The sequence below is a fragment of the Phragmites australis genome, chromosome 17, assembly GCF_958298935.1.
Source record: "Phragmites australis chromosome 17, lpPhrAust1.1, whole genome shotgun sequence".
NCBI lineage: Eukaryota > Viridiplantae > Streptophyta > Magnoliopsida > Poales > Poaceae > Phragmites > Phragmites australis.
Genome location: NC_084937.1, coordinates 7809670 through 7828820, shown reverse-complemented (window position 1 = coordinate 7828820; position 19151 = coordinate 7809670). Strand labels below are relative to the sequence as shown.

The following is a 19151-nucleotide window of genomic DNA, read 5'->3' as shown; positions in this document are numbered from 1 at the left end:
AGACAACGGACCTGAGATGGCAGCCGACGATGGTGAGACAGTGCTGGCAAGCTTGCGGATGGTGGCCGGCAAGAGCATGTGTGGGTAGGCGATGAACAGTACGGGTGGCGATGAACAATATATCGGATTGGGGTTGAGCATCAAAACCTATCTAAAAAATTCTTCTCTCATGTCTCGTTCTGGTACCACTGGTTATAAATTATGTATGACATAGATCAAATATAAGATATAATTTTTATGTAGAAAACTCCTAAAGGAAAAAATTACAGCACCAATCGACGACTTCACTGTATAAGGAGTTATGTACAAATATCGAGGAATTAGAATGAGCCGTTGCTCTTTCCGTATAGTTTACAAAATGTATACATAAGGTGAAAAAAATAGACTCCAATCACATCTTGAAAGATCTAGAACATAGATCAAACAGACATCCTAGTGAGACCAGACCCACTATGAATTCTGATTACATACCAACAATTGTCGATGTCGGAACCCCGACGATCAGCCCATCTGGTGCATCTGCTGAGGTTCGGTGGAGATGTTGGGGGCGACTGGCCCTAGATCTAGTGGCCCGGTGGAGGTGAAGGTAGAGCTTGTTTGCCCGGTGGAGGTGTTAGGGGCTGGCTTGTTCGCCCAAAAGCTAGTTCTGCTTCACGCGCGTGCAGACGTTGGAGCACGGGGCGTTCCAGCGGGGAGGGAGGGCGTGAATTGGAGCTCCGCGGGATCAGTCACGAGGGACGGAGGAGGAACAGGGGCTGGTGGCGGCAAGATATGAGGCAGCGCTGGAGGCCGCCCAGTGCCCCATTTGCTAGTTCTAGAATTTGTGTACAACTAGTCTGATTAGCACGCCTACGCTGCGCCTGTTTTTTATTTTTCTGTATGGAGCACGACAAAAGAAGACTAAAAAAATTAGGTTCACAAATTTTGTATATTTCAATATTTATTTATGAAATTATTAATGTTAAACACATTTAATTAATTATAGAGAAAACAATAGTACTTTCATCAATGCATATAGTTTTAACATGTAGGTGAAAGTAATACTAACCTAAAAAAATTTGTTTCATATTTTTTTTGAGTTTTAGATATTTTTCTTTGCATTTTAGATTTTTTTTCAGCTAATTTATTAATATAACTAATATTCATTTCTACATTTTCTAGAATTTCCCGAAAAAGAAAATTACATATATACGTATATGTATACATATATATACGTATATGTATACTTATATATACGTATATATACGTATATACATATATATACACACACGTATATACATACATGTACATGTATATACATACCTAGGGCCCACTGCTACAGTAGCAGAGACCCTGAGATCTTGAGAATTCTTCCACCGTTAGTAGATAGTATTGATTTGTGAAATTCAAATAAGCACAATTGTTTAACAAATCATTTTCGCCGTGATAAGAAAAAGTCACTTGAGTATGTGCGTTACGTTGTGGCATTTAGAATTGCATTGGATACGATCTTGTATGCTCTCTCCGATGGATGGACTGCGTCGAAGAAGTCATATTTATCAGCATCGTCACATGTCAATGCATTGTCCCAGCTGCATGGCACTCCTGTCTGGAAGTACCCTGTGCCGCAACATCCTCGCACTGAATTCTCAAAACCTGGTCATCGCAGAGGAAGTCAAGTAAGCAAATTTGAATTGCATTAATAACAACAATTTTGGCCTCTATAGTTAAAATATTCGTGCTCTGGACATTTACGTCGTCTTCATAATGCAACTTCCAAACTTATATTTTAATATGTTTACAAAGCGTACCTATGAAATCATATGATGAAAAATTGGTTTGAATAATAGAATTGACAGAGCAAAGTGATTTAGTATAATGACATTAGAATTATGTTCATGAGTTGCTAAGATATTGCTTGAATATGCTTGGATAAAATAGATGGTTTGATGTACTATTAGAAGTTGAGTATGCTTATGTTAGTGTGTTGGTTTTGTTTGGAGTTTGCGTAGTATTACATGAACTGATTTTGAGTCAAATCGGGAAGTACTTGTGCTCGTACTCATTTGGACTTGTGCTCGTACTCGTTTGATTCATATGCAGATGTTACTCGAAGGTGAACGTGGTCGATGACGGATCAGCGAACTAGGTTCAGGGAGGAACTGAGGTTCGACGACCAGTTCAGGAGGAACTGAGGTTGTAGTAATCGAGAATGTCATGCAGGACATTCGAGCTGAGAGAACAATGCATATGAAGATAAGGTTTCATGATGGACGCAGAAGACAGCGTGATCGTAAGAGAACATGAAGACTAATTCTTGTTCGAGTCGGAGCAGGTACGAGGGAGTCGTGTGGTGATAGGACTTGAGATAAGAGTTAGTGTTAGAGACAGAATCTGAGTTGGTTACGTACATGTATGTATACATGGGTGATTTTTCATGTATGATTACATGAGAGTTGTTGGCTAATTAGCTTAATTAGTTGAAGATATTTGTCCTCTTATGATTAGCGAAGGATAGAGACCATGTTGAATACTATTTGAAGTTGTAGTTCGATTCCGTCATGTTTGTGCATGTGACTATCTAATTAATAGAGATGCCTATTATATTGGGTAGACAACGTAGCTGAGAGAAAGATAGAGAAACCATAGAGATGGATGGTTTGGGATTTTATGACAAGCCTTGTTGGATGCTTTGGAGAGATATCTTGTAAACTCATCTATGTAATGAAAATCAACTTTCGTAAGTTGATGAGTTGATGATTCAGAATTTCTCTCAGTTCTATATTCTGCGTGATTGATTTTTGATTTTTGATTAATTTTATGTTTTTAGCGAGTTTCATCTTGGTTTAATCCATCCAAAACCTTGCTAGAATATCTAGTGTTTGATCTGAGAAATTTTCGAGTGGCTTTAATTTGATCTCGAGTAGCTTTTTGATCAACTTGACTAGGTTTTGATCTACTCGATTCTAATTAATACAGTCTATTTTGATCAGGAATAATTCTTGATCTACATATCCGATTGATTCTATCTTATTGGAATAGTTTTGTATTTGAATGTAGTTTATGGTATCCAAGTTTGAGGGCAATCGGACGGATGGATTTTTCTCCACATCCTTTTTACTAAAGCATGTATAATTTGATTCGAGTGGAATACTGAGTTTAAATCAATTTTTGATTTGGGTGAGTTAATCTTTGAATTTTGTTTCTACAATCATTCACACCCCTCTGATTTGGTATTTTACGCATATTAGATCTTACAATTGGTATCATAGCCTTAGTCCTTTCTAATTGATCTTAATCGGTAATTAGAAATTTGACTTCAGATAGGTATTTCACAAAATGTTATGTTTTTGATGGAGTTGATTTTCAGTTCTGGAAGGTAAAGATGGAGGCAAACATTCAAGCACAGAGCTTTTCAATTTGGGAAAAAGTCTACAAGCCATATTTGGTTCTAGAGAATAATGAAGTGATGACACAGAACATGCCAACCGTTGAGGCAAATAGCAAGATAAGGAACTAAGCATCTAAGGCTTGGGAAGGAGCCACTTCGACCAAGTGATACATCTCAAATCAACATACGAGGTATGAAAAGCACTTTGTGATTACCATCAAGGTTTATCTACCATTAAAGAGGTACACCAAGATTTATATAAGAAATAATACAAGAAATTTGAGATGAAATCCGGTGAGTCTCTCGATGATTTCTTTGCTCACTTGAATAAGGTTCTTAGCAATCTGTGTGCTGTTAATGTTCCATATACTGATGCTAAAAATGCACAATAACTGCTAGGAGCTTTAGACATATCGGTATGGAAGATGAATGTGACATCTATTAGAGAATCTATTGTCATGAGTACACTTACATTAGATATTCTTTATTCTAAATTAAAAACTCATGAGCTAGATGCCTTTTCTAGGAATAACGCTAATAAATCGATTGCTTTGGTCTCTCAACTTAGCATGTCTTATATTGATTCTTTTTCATCAAGTTTTTCTTTATCTTCTATATCTTCACTAATCAATAATTAGCTTGAGTTGATTCCTGAAGAAGATTTAACACTACTCTCTACTTGTTTCTCTCAAGCATTACAGAATATGCGTTTGAGGAAGAGAGGAAGTGGATGTCCTCAAAGATGCTATGAATGTGGTGATCTCAACCATATTTATTATAACTTTCCTAAGCTTGCAGATAAAGCATCAAAGGAGGAGAAGGAGAAAAAGAAGCGCCCTTTCAATGAAAAAAAAAAGAAAAAGAGCTTTTCCAACCATAAGGTTGTGCATCGAGTTCTTTCGGCACTTGAACAAGTCAACTTGAGTGATGTTGATTCAGAGAGTAGCGAGGATGACACAACATCCAAGAGCAAGACATTGCGTAATTTCACTGAGTTGTGTCTCATGTCAAGCAACAAAGAAAGCTACACCGAGGATGAACTTAATAGCGACAGAAACGAGGTATTACCTACTTATGATGATTTATCTAATATTGTTGTTCGTCTTGGTACACTCTTAGAGAAATGTAACAAAAAAATTAAGAAATATGATGTTTTACTTGAATCGCTTAATTCTGAAATTATAAGACTTAATTTATTATGGGCTCACTTTTCTTAGAGATTTTCATTCTTGTATTCTTGAGAAGCTCATATAAGAAATTGAGAAGAATGAGAAAACTGCTCTGTTGAATTACAAACTTATTAAAAATGCTAGCTGTTCAACATTTGATTTGCTCGTTTCAACTTCGTGTTCTAATTGTTCAATTCTTAAATTAAAGTCGCATAATGCTAATGCTAGAGTTTCTCAGATAGCTAATGACATGATTACTCATGAGGTTCTTTCATACTCTAATTGTCGTAAATAAAAGAAACCCATGAATGTTGCTTGTGATAAGTGCTCAACTCTTTTTAAACAGGTTGATTACTTGAAAGGAACTTTATAACGTTTTTCTAAGGGAAAGAAAAATCTGAACCTAATTCTAGATTCATCTAAGTCAAGCACATGTAAACAATGTTTGGGTTTTGATCCCTATGCTTGTTCTAAGACAAATGCACCAACTGTTGTTAGAGCTATATGTAGTGGCAAATTTGAAACACTTGCTGAAGCCTAAGAAGGTTGTTTTTAAATCTACTGGATTTTTATCTTCTACAATGAATGCAAATGTTGCTTCTTCTTCTAAATCCACATATCGGGTTAAGTACACTTGCACCCATTGTGGTAGAGATGGATATTTAGTAGATTTTTGCTTTAGACTAGCTAAACAACAAATGAAAGAAAAGTCTAAGGCTAGGACTAATTTCCGAAAGGCACGTGTTATCTTTCGTGAGGTTGTGACATCTCACTTTGTGCCTTGGGTGAAACCATCATCACCTTTTGCTACTCGTGTAACTCATCATGAGTCTACTTGGGCTTCTCAAGTTGAGATTATTTAGACTGCTCGTGTTTCTTGAGTTGAACCTACTCGAGCTTCTCGAGTTGAGTCTACTCGGGTTACTCGTATTTTGCCTACTCGTATTTCTAGTCGAGTGATTCAGTACTAGATCCCTAACTACTTTATTACTAACCCCAGTACTGAGGCCTCGATATCTTCTATTGCTTTGTAGGCTTCTCGAGCGAGGAAGAAGAACATATTGTTAGTCGATTCCGGATGCTCATGCCACATGTCTCGTGATAAGAATTGGTTCTCCTCCCTTATACGTGCATCTTGTGCTGAAAGTGTTACTTTTGGAGATGCTTCTTCTTCATTAGTTGTTATAAAAGGTACAGTGCAGGTAAATAATAAGTTTATGTTTAAGGATGTTGCTCTAGTTGAGAACTTGAAATTTACCTTATGTGAGGAACCATCAAAATAATATTCTAATTAATCACCAGGAGGATCATTATTCATAATCACAACCTCGATGATTAACTAGAATATCATCCCGGTAGTCCCAGCACGTGTTTTATACCTAAGATCAGAACACACACCTTTCCAACATATACATCACAACAAAGCTTAAGAAAGAGCGAGTAATTAATATTATATACAAGTCTTTAGCCATGCAACCATTTACACCAATTACAAATAAAGACAACAACATCTACGCAGCGGAAACTAGGGATGGCAATGGGTCTGCCCCTGTGGGGTTTTGCTGGAACAGACCCGAACCCAAAACCCGACTCGCCAAACCCGACCCGAACCTGAAATCAATATCAGACGCAAAACCACCCCCGACCCCGGCCCCAACGGGGACCCGAAACCCAATGGGGCAACCCGAAACTCGGCAGTGTGACGGTGACGGGTCGGGGTGGGCGCGACGGGGCGGGCGAGCGGGGTGGGGCGGAGCGAGGCGGGGCGGGGCGGGGCGAGCTCGGGCACTGGGTGGGTGGGGTATCGGGTTTCGAGTGACACCCACGGGTGAAAAAATAGACCCGAACCCGAACCCGACCCGAGTTAAGGCCCTGACCTGACCCAACCCGATAGCTTTGCGGGGTTTTTTTGCACCCGAACCTGCCCCCGTCGGGTATGAAACCCACAGGGACCCGACCCGATGGGGGAAATTGCCACCCTTAGCAGAAACATAAACCTATACAACAAAAGAAAGTGGAGCCACATGCCCTTAGGCTCCACCCCAAAAGCACGACCTCCGAGAGTAGGATGAACTATTCTTGCCCACCACCCTGAACGGCAGACACGAAGTAGTCAAGCACTGGCTCTTTCTCACCAGCAGCACCTAAAAATGTAGGCATGAGTACAAAGGTACTCGCAAGACTTAAACCATAAAGAGCACATATACATAGATTGACTCCAAGGATTATGCATTGAGCCATTAGCAAGAAAAAGCCACATGATTAAGTTAAACATAAGCGGTAATCAACCTAGACACATAGATGTGAGCAACTAACTTAATTAACAACAACATAACTCTACCCTGCCATAACCAACTGAACATAAATAGCTGTAATCATTATGAATATATATGTAACAAAGACCAACTCAACCATCTCCCACATATCCAACTATCAACCACAAGCGAAAACTCTATGACCGATGCAGGTGGACAGAAGCATGCTCATGACCGAGAGCGTGATATTTCAAAATATTTTTACACCCTGTAGGGGATACTCCTGGACCCACACGACTTGAGGACCATACGGCTTGCATGACCACACAGGTCCATATAATGAGGTACTCATGTCAACCTTTCCCAATAAACCCCAACCATTTGGATCATGCATCGCTTGGCGCAGAGATACTAGAACTACTCACAGAGCAAACTAGCACCTCTTACAAGCCCGCCTGCACCATCGATGTTCACGCCCAAATGATCACAGCTACAGAGGTATTCGGCTCGCCTTACCATTAGATTGGCATATGGTGAGTAAGGTAAGTGCTAAAACTGACTACACCGACCTTCGGTACTTAAACGACGTAAGCAGTCTATGATGTCCGGGTTCCTCTCCCGGTCTAGCCACATGACTTACCTCTAGAGCAGATAACACCCCTAGCACCGTCCACATCTCGTCTCATACTCACCACTCATCCAATAATCATCAACCCATATCCAACATTTTGATCATTATGAAAGTAAATAACGCCTATGCTCACGAACGATGAAACAATTCACCGCTCGACTTGTACCGAATGACCTATACATTGCTAAACATTTTAATTTAACTTGTAATCTAGACACCAACAACATACTCAAGGCGACAAGGAAAGGATGAACAACAATTCAAGGTAGAAGTAATGCATTCAACATAAGATCTACCCACTTGTACCCAATCTCGACTCGACACATTCAAACATACATAAGCATAATTCATAAATTTTAGACTTCATTCAATTGAACAAAGGTGCAATATGTTTAGTTACTTGCCTTGCTACTTTTGGGTTTGCCTGCCTGCACAGAATTCACAGAAATGCCAGACCTTGCTATCGCCTTCGCTCAGACCCGTGTCATGCTTCGGTTCTTCATTTACTAAAGAAGAACGCATGCAATGATGAGTATGAATGAAGTACAAATATTTATGCCACAAAATGTATATGATGAAATGCTATAAAATTATGCCTTATAATGCATGAAAATATTTTTACTAGATAGAACAAGTCATAACAAGACTAGAAAATTTGGTTTCACCCATTTTAGGCTTGCGATGAATTAACGGTGAATTAATGAAACTTTAACATAATTAATAAATCTCAGAAATTTAATTAATTATTTAATGGTAGGGGACATTTTTACTAGGTAGAGTATGTTATTATGAAACCAAAAAAATAGGTTTCATAATTTTTAGAGCTACAAAGAATTTACTATGAATTTTACAAGTTTCAACAAACAGTAAACTGTGCTAAAAACGGTTCTGTCTGTATTGACCGCGGTCAGACCGCCAATAGGGGTGGTCAGACTGCCGGGAGTCGCGATCAGACTATCGGTATGCAGAGAGGTTTGGGTTCTGGCGATCAGACCGACCCGAGGGGCGGTTAGACTCCTGGAATCGCGGTCAGACTGCGAGAAAACGCGGTCACACTATTGTGCTCGGCCGGAGGCACTTGGTGAGCTCACCGGCGATGATTCCAGCGATTCCGGTGGCTTTTAGGGTGGGTATTTTGGACCTAGAGCATCCTCTTGACCTCCTCTACCGTGTAGGACAAAAAGCACACATGGAAAATGATCGAAACTCGGCCATTGCCTTCAATACTCAAGAACACTAGAACTTCACAACCATAGCTCCAAATTTGAAATCTATCCAACCAAAACACGGTTCTTGATATGTATGCCTAGGGTACTTACCAAAGATGCTATGCCGAGGTTGGGGACCGCCGGGAGAAGGAGGAAACAATAGGAAATCGAAGAACTCTGGTGTTCCTTGTGCTTCAACCAAGAACACCAGAAGACATCAAATCTGGCTCGAATCCTTCGGAAAAACAAAAATGAATTGGATAGATGGATATCTTATGAGCTCGTGATCACGTGAGTACCACATGCGTACCTCAAATCCTTCTCTTGAAGTCGGATTTTAGGAGAAAGGGGGAGAGATCTTGAGAGGGGAGAGAGGGGGTAGCTCCCCTGTGCTAGACCAGTGGAGAGGGAGCATGGGAAAGTGAGGGAGGGCAGGTGGCTGCACATGAGGGAGAGGGAGGGATGGTTGGCCCACTCCGGTGGGACCCACATGCTAGAGAAACAAAGTATTTCTAATGCGATTTCTATTCTTTTCTCTCTTGGATTAGTTTCTCTCATCCAAATGACTTTAAATGAATTACTCTAGAGTTACAAAACAAAATCTCACAAAATTAAACATAATGCTTAAGAAACATAATTATGCTTAATTATGTGATTACGTATTTGGGATGTGACAACTTACTTTCTGTCTCACAAATGATTGATGAAGGCCTTGAGTATGCTTTAAGAAAAATGAATGCAAAGTATTAGATGCTTCAAGTGATCTGGTTTTTAGAATATCACGTTTTGGAAGAGTTTTTAAAGCTGATTTTGATCCATCACCTTCTTCTAAGCTTAGATGTCTTGTCGCTAATGTTTCTAAAGATCTATTGTTTTGGCATCGTAGACTTAGTCATATTGGTCTAAATCATCTCATCGAGTTAGTGGTTTAGATCATATTCGTTGCTTGCCTAAGCTTAATGGTGATAGTGAGTTAGTTTAGTCTTCTTGTAGACATGACAAATTGCATTCAGGTTTACATCCACCTATTACCATGGTTATGACAAATGCATCATGTCAACTTTTACACCTTGATATTGTTGGACCTTCTAGAGTTTAATCTTTTGGAGTAAATGGTATTGATTGTTATTGTTGATGACTACTATAGATATTCTTATGTTTACTTTATGACATCTAAGGATGAAGCTTTTGATTATTTTAGAAGTTTACTTCTTAGATTGTCTGTTAATCTCCCAGAATCGTTGAGATCAATTAGAAATGATAATGGAACTGAATTTAAGAATTCTTGTTTTGATCACTTTTGTATAAAAACAGGATTGAACATCAATTTTCACCACCTAGAGTACCTCAACAAAATAGTGTAGTTGAAAGGAAAAATATAACTCTGGTTGAGATGGCTAGGACCATGTTAGATGAATTTTTTACTTCTAAAAATTGTTGGGCTGAAGCTATATCTACTACTTGTTATGTTTCAAACCGTATTTTCTTGATATCTAAATTGGGTAAAACTTCATATGAGCTGCAGTTCGTACATAGGCATAGTGTATCTCATTTGAGATTTTTTGGCTGTAAGTGCTTTGTGCTGACATCTGGAAATTTAGATATGTTTGAGTCTACATCAACTGATGGTATTTTTCTTAGATATCCTGCTCATAATCGTGGCTATTGTGTGTTTGTTTTGGAGACTAACAAAATTGTTGAAACTTGTGAGGTTACTTTCGATGAGGCTTATCTTGGAACTAGACCAAATGATACCGATATAGGTACACATATTCAGGGAAGTCTGAGAGCATATTTGTGGATGATGATTAGAAGGAGGATGAGATGTTATTTCCTATGACACAATCAGTTGTAGATCTCTTGACACCTTTGATTATTTCAGCTATAGTTGGGCATCCTCAAGCTACTACATCATCTGTGCATGTTGAAGGAGAAGAAGAGATTTCTTCTGAGTCAATGCTCCTTTGCACATTCAGCGGAGTCATCCACCAGGTCAGATGATTGGAGATTTGCATGAACGAGTCACATGGTCTAGTTTTATTCATTCTAATTCTCATGCTTATTCAACTTTTTTTGTTTCTTTTAAAGTCAAAGATGTTTCACATGCATTAACTGATGAATCTTGGATCAATGCCATGCATGAGGAACTTGAAAATTTTGAACGCAACAAAGTTTGGAAGCTAGTCACACCTCTTCCGGGTCATACCCTTATCGGTACTAGATGGGTTTTTAAAAATAAACAAAGTGAGGATGGTGTTATTGCTAGAAACAAATCTAGACTTGTAGCTTAGGAAATCTAGACTTGTAGCTCAGGGTTTTACACAGATAGAAGGGCTAAATTTTCAGAAAACTTTTGCTTCGGTTGCTAGACTAGAAGCTATTAGAATTCGTTTAGCTTTTGCTTCATCTAAAGGCTTTAGATTATATCAAATGGATGTCAAAAGTGTTTTTCTAAATGGCTACATTAATAAAGAGATTTATGTTAATAAACCACCTTGTTTTGAAAATCCTAAATATCCTGATCATGCATACAAGTCGTCTAAAGCTTTGTATGGTTTAAAACAAGCCCATAGAGCATGGTATGATAGATTAAAAAAATTCTTGCTTGAAAATGGTTTTTGTAATGGAAAAAGTGGATAAGACGTTGTTTGCTCAAGCATGGTAATGATCAACTATTTGTCATGATTTATGTCGATGATATCATCTTTCGTTCTTCTTCTTATGGTTTAGTGTCCCAGTTTTCAGAAACGATGAGCAGGGAATTTGAGATGAGTATGATGGGTGAACTAACGTACTTTTGGGTCTTAAGTCAAACAAATCAAAGAAGATACTTTTGTTCATCAAAGTAAGTATACACGAGACCTGCTACAACGTTTTGAGATGGAAAATAGCAAGCCGATCATGACACTCATTGGAACAACAACGACACTTGGTTCTGATGAAGATGGTGAGCCAGTTGATCAAAGAGAGTATAAAAATATGATTGGATCACTTTTGTATCTTACCGCTTTAAGGCTAGACGTACAATTTACTGTATGTTTGTGTGCATGATTTCAAGCTTCTCCACATGCTTCATATCGACAAGCTATCAAACAGATTCTCAGGTATCTACATGGCATTCAAGATTTTGGTATTTGGCTTTTTGCTTCTTCATCTATTAGCTTAAGAGCTTTTTCGGATGCTGATTTCGGAGGTTGTAGAATTAATAGAAAAAATACATCTGGTACATATCATTTCTTTGGTAATTCTCTTGTTGCATGGTAATCTAGGAAACAATCCTTTATTGCACTATCTACTACTGAATCTGAATATGTAGCTACTGCTAGTTATTGTTCATAAGCTCTTTGGATAGTTGCTACACTTAAAGATTATGGGATTAAATTAGAGAGTGTTCCACTCTTCTGTGATAACACTAATAAGTATTGCTAAAAATCCTGTGCAACATTCTTGGACTAAACACATTGATATCAGATTTTATTTTCTTAGAGACAATGTTGAAAAAGGGAACATTAAAACTTCTCTATGTGGATACTAAACACCAATTGATAGACATTTTCACAAAACCTTTGGATTCTTCTCATTTTATTTTTCTTCAAAGAGAACATGGTGTTATTCATCCTATGAGATTATTTTGAGGTGGAGTTCTTATATCTTGGACATTCAAAGGCGAACGTGGTTGATGATAGATCGATGAACTAGGTTCAGGGAGGAACTGAGATTCAACGACTAGGTTCAGGAGGAACTGAGGTTGTAGTGATCGAGAATGTCATACAGGACATTCGAGTTGAGAGAACAATGCATATGGAGACAAGATTTCACGATGGATGTAGGAGGCGATCTGATCGTGAGAGAATGTGAAGACTAATTGTTGTTTGAGTCGGAGCAGGCACGAGGGAATCGTGTGGTGGCTGGAATTGAGACAAGAGTTAGTGTCAGAGATGGACTCTAAGTTGGTTATGTATGCATTGGTGATGTTGCATGCATGATTATGTGGTAGTTGTTGGCTAATTAACTTAATTAACAGAAGTTGTTTGTTCTCTTGTGATTAGAAGAGGATACAGACCAAGTCGAATATGACTTAGAGTTGTAGTTAGATTTGGTCACGTTTATGCGTGTGGCTATCCAATAAATAAAGAGGTATATTGTATTAGGTAGACAACACAACTGAGAGAAACACAGAGAAACCCTAGAGAGGGCTGGTTTGGGATTTCGTGAAAATCCTTGTTGGATTTTTTAGAGAGGCATCTTGTAAACTTATCTATGCAATGAAAATCAAGTTTCATAAGTTGATGAGGTGCTAATTCGAAATTTTCTTTCTGTTTTATATTCTTTGTGATGGGTGGTTTTTGATTAATTTCGTGTTTTTAGTGAATTTTATCTTGGTTTAATTCATCTAAAACCTTACTAGAATATCTTGTGTTTGATCTGAGAAAATTTTGAGGGACTTTGATTTGACCTCGAGTAGGTTTTGATCAGCTTCGACTAGGCATAATTCTTGATACATATATCCGATTGATTCGATTATTATTGAAATAGTTTTGTATTTGAATCTAGTTTATGTTATCCAAATTTATGGGTAATCATACCAATGGATTTTTCTCTACATAATTTTTACTAGAGCGTGAACAATCTATTTCGAGTGGAATACTGAGTTTAAATCAATTTTTGATTTGGGTGAGTTAATCTTTGAATTTGATTTCTTCAATCATTCACCCTTTTTGTTTGGGTATTTTGGGCATATTTGATCCTACAATACCAAATTTATATTATCATGAAACTACAATCCGAAACAATTTTATCATGGTTTTCACAAGTTCGATCTCGATATTCATAGAGATATCAACGGCCAAAGTTTGAATAGTTTGATTGCATGCATGCTTCTGAAAAGAACATTATATTATTGTGCACACAAAGTAATGAACTGGTAGTTCAGATGTAGTCTATGCTCAGTCACCGTACTCCCATGGCTTGGCGATCATGGTGGCCAAGAGGCGATTCTGGTCCACGAACACCACCTGTGCCTCAGGCAGCTCCCGGTGGAGCTTCCACACCAGCGCCCTCAGCATGTGTTGAAGCTCCGCGCCACCATGTTTTGCAATCGTTGCAGTCCCCGGGCCTGGCGATGTTGATGGTTTGCTGTAGCAGCAGACACCCCAGCGGTGGTAGCTCGGTGAGCCAGACTTGCTGCGCCGAGACTGTATATAGCACGCACGGCCGCCTCCGCCACGTCAAGGTAGCCCTCGTACTCTGGCGGAAGTCACTGGCGCTGATGCTAAAGATGTAGAGTGACCGGCTTATGATGTGGTTCGTAGTGGTGTCGCTTATGGCATGCCTCAGCCTTCATACTCCTTGAAGTGCTCTATCTACCGAGTCGGGGTCAATGCTAACTGCAGAAAAGGGTAAGTGATGAGAGTAAGCTGGAATGTGCTGGTGCTGGCGATCTGAGGAGGAAGACAACTGTGGAGAGGAGACCAGGGCGCGATGGGCTCCAGAGGCGTCTAGTGAGCGTGCGTGAATGTCAGCCTAGTATCCAGTATCAGGTTGCCGAATGGGTTGTGTAAATGCTTAGCCCAAGCTAAGTCCCGCTTACTTTTATTCTGCTGGCGTGCGTGTATAAGAAAAGCACTAAAAACCAAAAACCTGAACCCTAAATGCTTGTCTAAACTCATCTCCTGTTGTGCTCCTCTACCTGGATTCCTCCTCCAATTTCCTCCCCCTTGCTTGCTAATTGGAGTGTGACATCTGGTATCAGAGCCAGCATCCTAGATCCACCGAATTATCTTCGCAAGTCATCGTATCAAACACGTGAGAAGAAAAAGGTGATGGATGGAAGCAGAGAAGTAATTGGGCGAGACCGGTAAAGAGCTTGTGGCATTGCAGGAATCCAACCAGAAGATCCATGAGACCCAGGCGAATCTCATGGTACTACTGCAGAAATCCCCTTCACTATCGGCTCTAAAACCACCTTCACTGCCGATTTTGTAGTCGACAGTGGGCAACAGTCGTAGACTATCACTGCCAGCTCGATGGACCAGCAGTGAAGGGCCTTATCACTGCTGGCTCAATGATTCAGCCGACAGTGATACTCAAGGTATCACTGCCGGCTAAATCCTTCTGCTGGCAGTGACAAACTTGAACTCCTCCCTCTCTCTATTCTCTTTGTACTCCCTCTCTCTGTCCTCTCTGTACTCCCTCTCACTCCTCGATCTCTCCGTCTCTCTCTCAATACATGCATACAATGATACATATATTTAATGTAAATCAATAATAAATGCACCTCATTAATACATAGTAATGGACACATATTTCAAGTCATATCCATCGACAAACACACATATGTACATAATAGTTCTCACAGGTCATCCCCTGAAAAGTCAGCCAAGTTCAGCCAGTCTAGTATCCCTCTATCTGTACCTCTACTTCCTCTCCTGCGATGAGGACCGCGTCTCCACACTATCGAATGTTGGCGTGTGTACATCCAAGGACGCGAGGGGCTGATGGAGGTGGAGCGTTGGACCCGAGCACGTCTGATCGACCGCAGCGTCGCCTAAGCTCCAGGCTCATCGGTGTGTCAAAGACATCGAAGTCTGACGCCTGAACGCCTCTACGGTTTAAGCCTTCGGTCTCCTCCGCAGCACACTGACAGGCCACCCTCTCATCCTCCTCCTCCTAGGCACGCTTACGGGATGTAGCTTCTTGCTCCTCCGTAGAGCACAGCTGACAGGCCAGCCTCTCATCCTCATCGTGGGCACGCTTCCTGGCCGCTGCTTCTTGCTCCTCCTTCGCATCATCGTTGAAAGGCCATCCCGTCGATACCAGCTTCGCACCATACATAGTAATTCATATCATTCATTAATAAATAGTAATTAATGACATACATTAATATTGTATCATTTGGCGAAATATAATACGTTGTCAAGCCTCTTGGTAGCCTTCCTCCTTGTCGCATACTCTCTACTAGAAGGAATGGTGTCATCTGAAGATCTGTGACGTGTGGACGGCACGATCGGTTCATGAAACTCGCCATTTGTGTCGATAATATGTTCTAAGAAGAACCCAGTGATCTTTTCTTGAAGGGCATATATTTCTGCGGGTTGTAACATATTTGTGCGTAGTTTCGAGCGCTACGTTTGAAGAATCGAAATAATTAGTCTTTGAACACATATAGAAATTGAAAAGAAGGTACCGATATGTTATTAATTTCATACCTCAAGATCATTGAATCTAACAGTGTCTCCGTCCGGGCTGAATGCGTGCATGTTAGTAACAACATAAAACGAGCAGAGATTGTTGCCGGCTGGCTGCCTTATACACTTCAAGAGGGAAGGAATCATCAGTGGAATGAATTGAAACTTTTTATTCAGTAGGAAATGCAAGATATGAATATTCCCTAGGTACTGGAAAGTTATTTTTTACATCATATTGCTTCCTGAATGGAAAGTAGATGATACTCTTTTTTCGGTATCTTGTGTACGCCCTGTACGTGAATATGAATACCAATTAAACTTAGATGCAATTGTCAAGAAGATTAAATTATCGAGTTAACCTATTTAGAATGTCGATGAGGTATTGGTAATTTGTCTATCTCTCTTTTGTGAGTCCAAGACAATGATCTTGCTCAAGTCTGGGTGGATGATAAGGAGGATCCAATAAAAACTGCAGAATATGTCACCATAGCAAATTAGTACTGGAATTGAGTTGCCCATAAAATGAGGACGCCCTGGCGCGTAAACACGTACTCATAATTGTAGGGTAAGAGTATGAATTTCTTGTATTGGTGGTGAAGCAGACACTTTAATAAGTAGTTCTCGGTGAAGTCTGGATTCTCGCCTATAAGTTTCTGGTTCACAAGCCAAGGATCGATGAATCCTACTTTCTTATCTAAGTCTTGTCTGCATGCTTGGATCTCCATTCTACGAAAGAGAGAAGTTAGCTATGCAATTTCAAGGTACAAGATCATATAACATGAATTATACGCATGTCACTTACAGAGTCCACACTCTGACTATAGCCACGTCGAGGGCATCTGCCTTATACAATTCATACAAGTCCTTGAAATACACCCAGAAGGAGCCATCCCTATTGACGAAATAATTATCTGTATATCTTACGGGGAACGCCTGAAAACCCTGTCTGGAATGCTCCAAGTACCATTGATTTAATCGGCACATTTGAGTTGTAAGGTTTCTTTCTATTTCTGGTTTGACCAAAGGTTTGGTTAACTCAAACGACCATGTAACATCCATCTTTTGGATATCCGCTCCCACAGTAAGTCGTGCTAGTTCCTCTGCTGTTATTCTTGATTCAGCTAGGAAGTTCGCAATGCTTGGAGCATCCTTAATGATTGGGCCTGACTTGCTCCTGGCCTGCTTCTTGCTGATGCATTCATAGTCAGTCGGCGGCTTTCTTGAAGCTGCCCCCGTATGTTTAACTTTGGCCATTTTTGTGAAAAATTTCACGACATCTTTAGGCACAATATGCTTCGGTGGAGGTGGCGGAGGATGGAAATGAGAGGTGACACTGGCATCTACAATCTTTTTGGTTTCCTCAGCAGTGAGTGAATAGACATCCTTAGGTTCTGACAACTTCTTAGATGCCACCGACTTTTTAGATGATGTCGTCTGCTTCGATGCTGCGGAACCTGATCGTGTTTTCTGAGCTAATGGCTGGGTTCTTGATGGTGTTGGGTTCTTGAGCGGTGGACTTCTTTGAGGTGATTCCTGAGGAGGTGGACTTATTCTAGGAGATGGGTGAGGAGAGGGAGATCTAAGAGGCGACGATGGCCTGAGGTTTACTAGTGAGTAGAGGTTCTCGAGAGTTGTCCCTGGTGGAAACACTATGTAGGCCTTCTCCCACGCGATGAATGTGTGCTCGTTCTCTCCTATAGTGTTTGCCCCCTCCTCTGCGGGGTAGTCCACCTCAACATGGTGGTACTGGTCAACTGCCTCATCTACTTCGACAACAGTGTAGCCCTCTGGTATCGGACATTCGTGCAATTGTTCATTGGAGCCACGGGGATAAGCCACGCCTGAAGCCATATTGATGGTAATGTTCCTAGCACCAATGTGTAGTTCACACGGTGTCTATGATGTGATGAGGTCCATAGGATAAGTGATGGATTCAGCTCCCAGAACTCTCATAGACGCTGAGCTACTCTGACGACCACCAAAGCTGGAGCGCGCACCATCAGGAGACACTTTCGGCCATTCCTGTTCACTCACAATGGTACCCTGTTGACACATGAGGGCTTGGGACACTGCTTGTGCTATTTTATTTCTGTATATTCCCTCTCCTTTTTTAGCGTCTGTTCAAGCATTTCCATCAACCTAGCTTATTTTGCCACTCGTTTTGCATCTCACACTGCTTGGGATCTCTTTCGACTCTTGTAACTATTGACGTCGCTTGGGAATCCAAATTTCCAACCCATCACCCCAATGCCAAGGTGTAATTGTTGACCACCATGCTCCTTGTTTCCCAGGGCCAAGGTGAGCTCATCCCTATCCTTGTCTGGCTTGAATGAGCCTTGTGAAGACTGCTCGTGGGCTTCCGCAAGCTTTTTTTGTAAGATCTTGCGTCACTTCCAGGTCTTTGGAGGTCATAAAGGATAAGCTTCCATCAGACGAGTAAGAAGCACCCCTCCCAAGAAGGAAATGTATCGATCTTTCGCTCCAGCCCTCTGTCTCAGGCGTGACACCTCTCTCTCACTGTTCATCTAGTTATTGTTGCCATTGCCTTTCTTTCCTCATGTGCCCACGACTGCCGACTCTATGGGGGTACATGTTCTTATTCAAGTTTGCTTTGTTCACCTCACTCAACCTCTTTGCTTCTTCCGACAACTTGTACTCTGCAAAGGCTTGCCAATGATCTTCCAGTTGCAGCCATTTGTGGAAATCTCACATTGTACCTTTCTGCACATACGTTCTGGTCAGTGTCACTTTCCAATTCTTAAATGAAAGGCCCATGATCATTAGCGTCTTACGCTTAACTACTTTCATATCTGTCTTTTCAGGGAAGTCGAACTTCTCTAATATCTTGGACCACAAGATGTCATTCTTGATCGAATCAAGAACCATGTGCGGATCACCTCATTTACCAGTCCACAATCTGTAGCTGATGGGCACATGATCCTTAACAGCAACCCCACAGACTGACTTGTATGGCCCTAGAACTCTCTCTGGTGCAGTTGGCTCCCCTGCTGGTGAGACCTTCGTGATCATAAATCGTCTCGTAGGCATCTTCGAGGGACCTCGAACATGATGCTGCTCCTGGGATTGCTCATTGTCATGACCCTCCGGAATGTCAAGTATCTGCACATAAGCGAAAAAACTATTGGGAACATATACAATAATATGCACAACACATGCATTCATCTACTTATGAATTACCTCATCACCTCCACATGCGTCTGTTTGGTCCAGGTTGAGGTAGTGGCTCGGGCTACCTCTTCAATGTTTGACGGTAGCACTACATCTCCTTCTAACATCTGGCCTAGATTGGCGGTTGGTGATGCCATCACTT

At 40.6% G+C, this 19151-nt stretch overlaps 1 pseudogene; it reads right to left on the bottom strand.

Annotated features, from left to right (window-relative positions):
• Positions 1-1453: 1453 nt before the first annotated feature.
• The window catches only part of LOC133896840 (GDSL esterase/lipase At4g26790-like), a 39320-nt pseudogene continuing 21622 nt past the window's right edge, over positions 1454-19151 (bottom strand).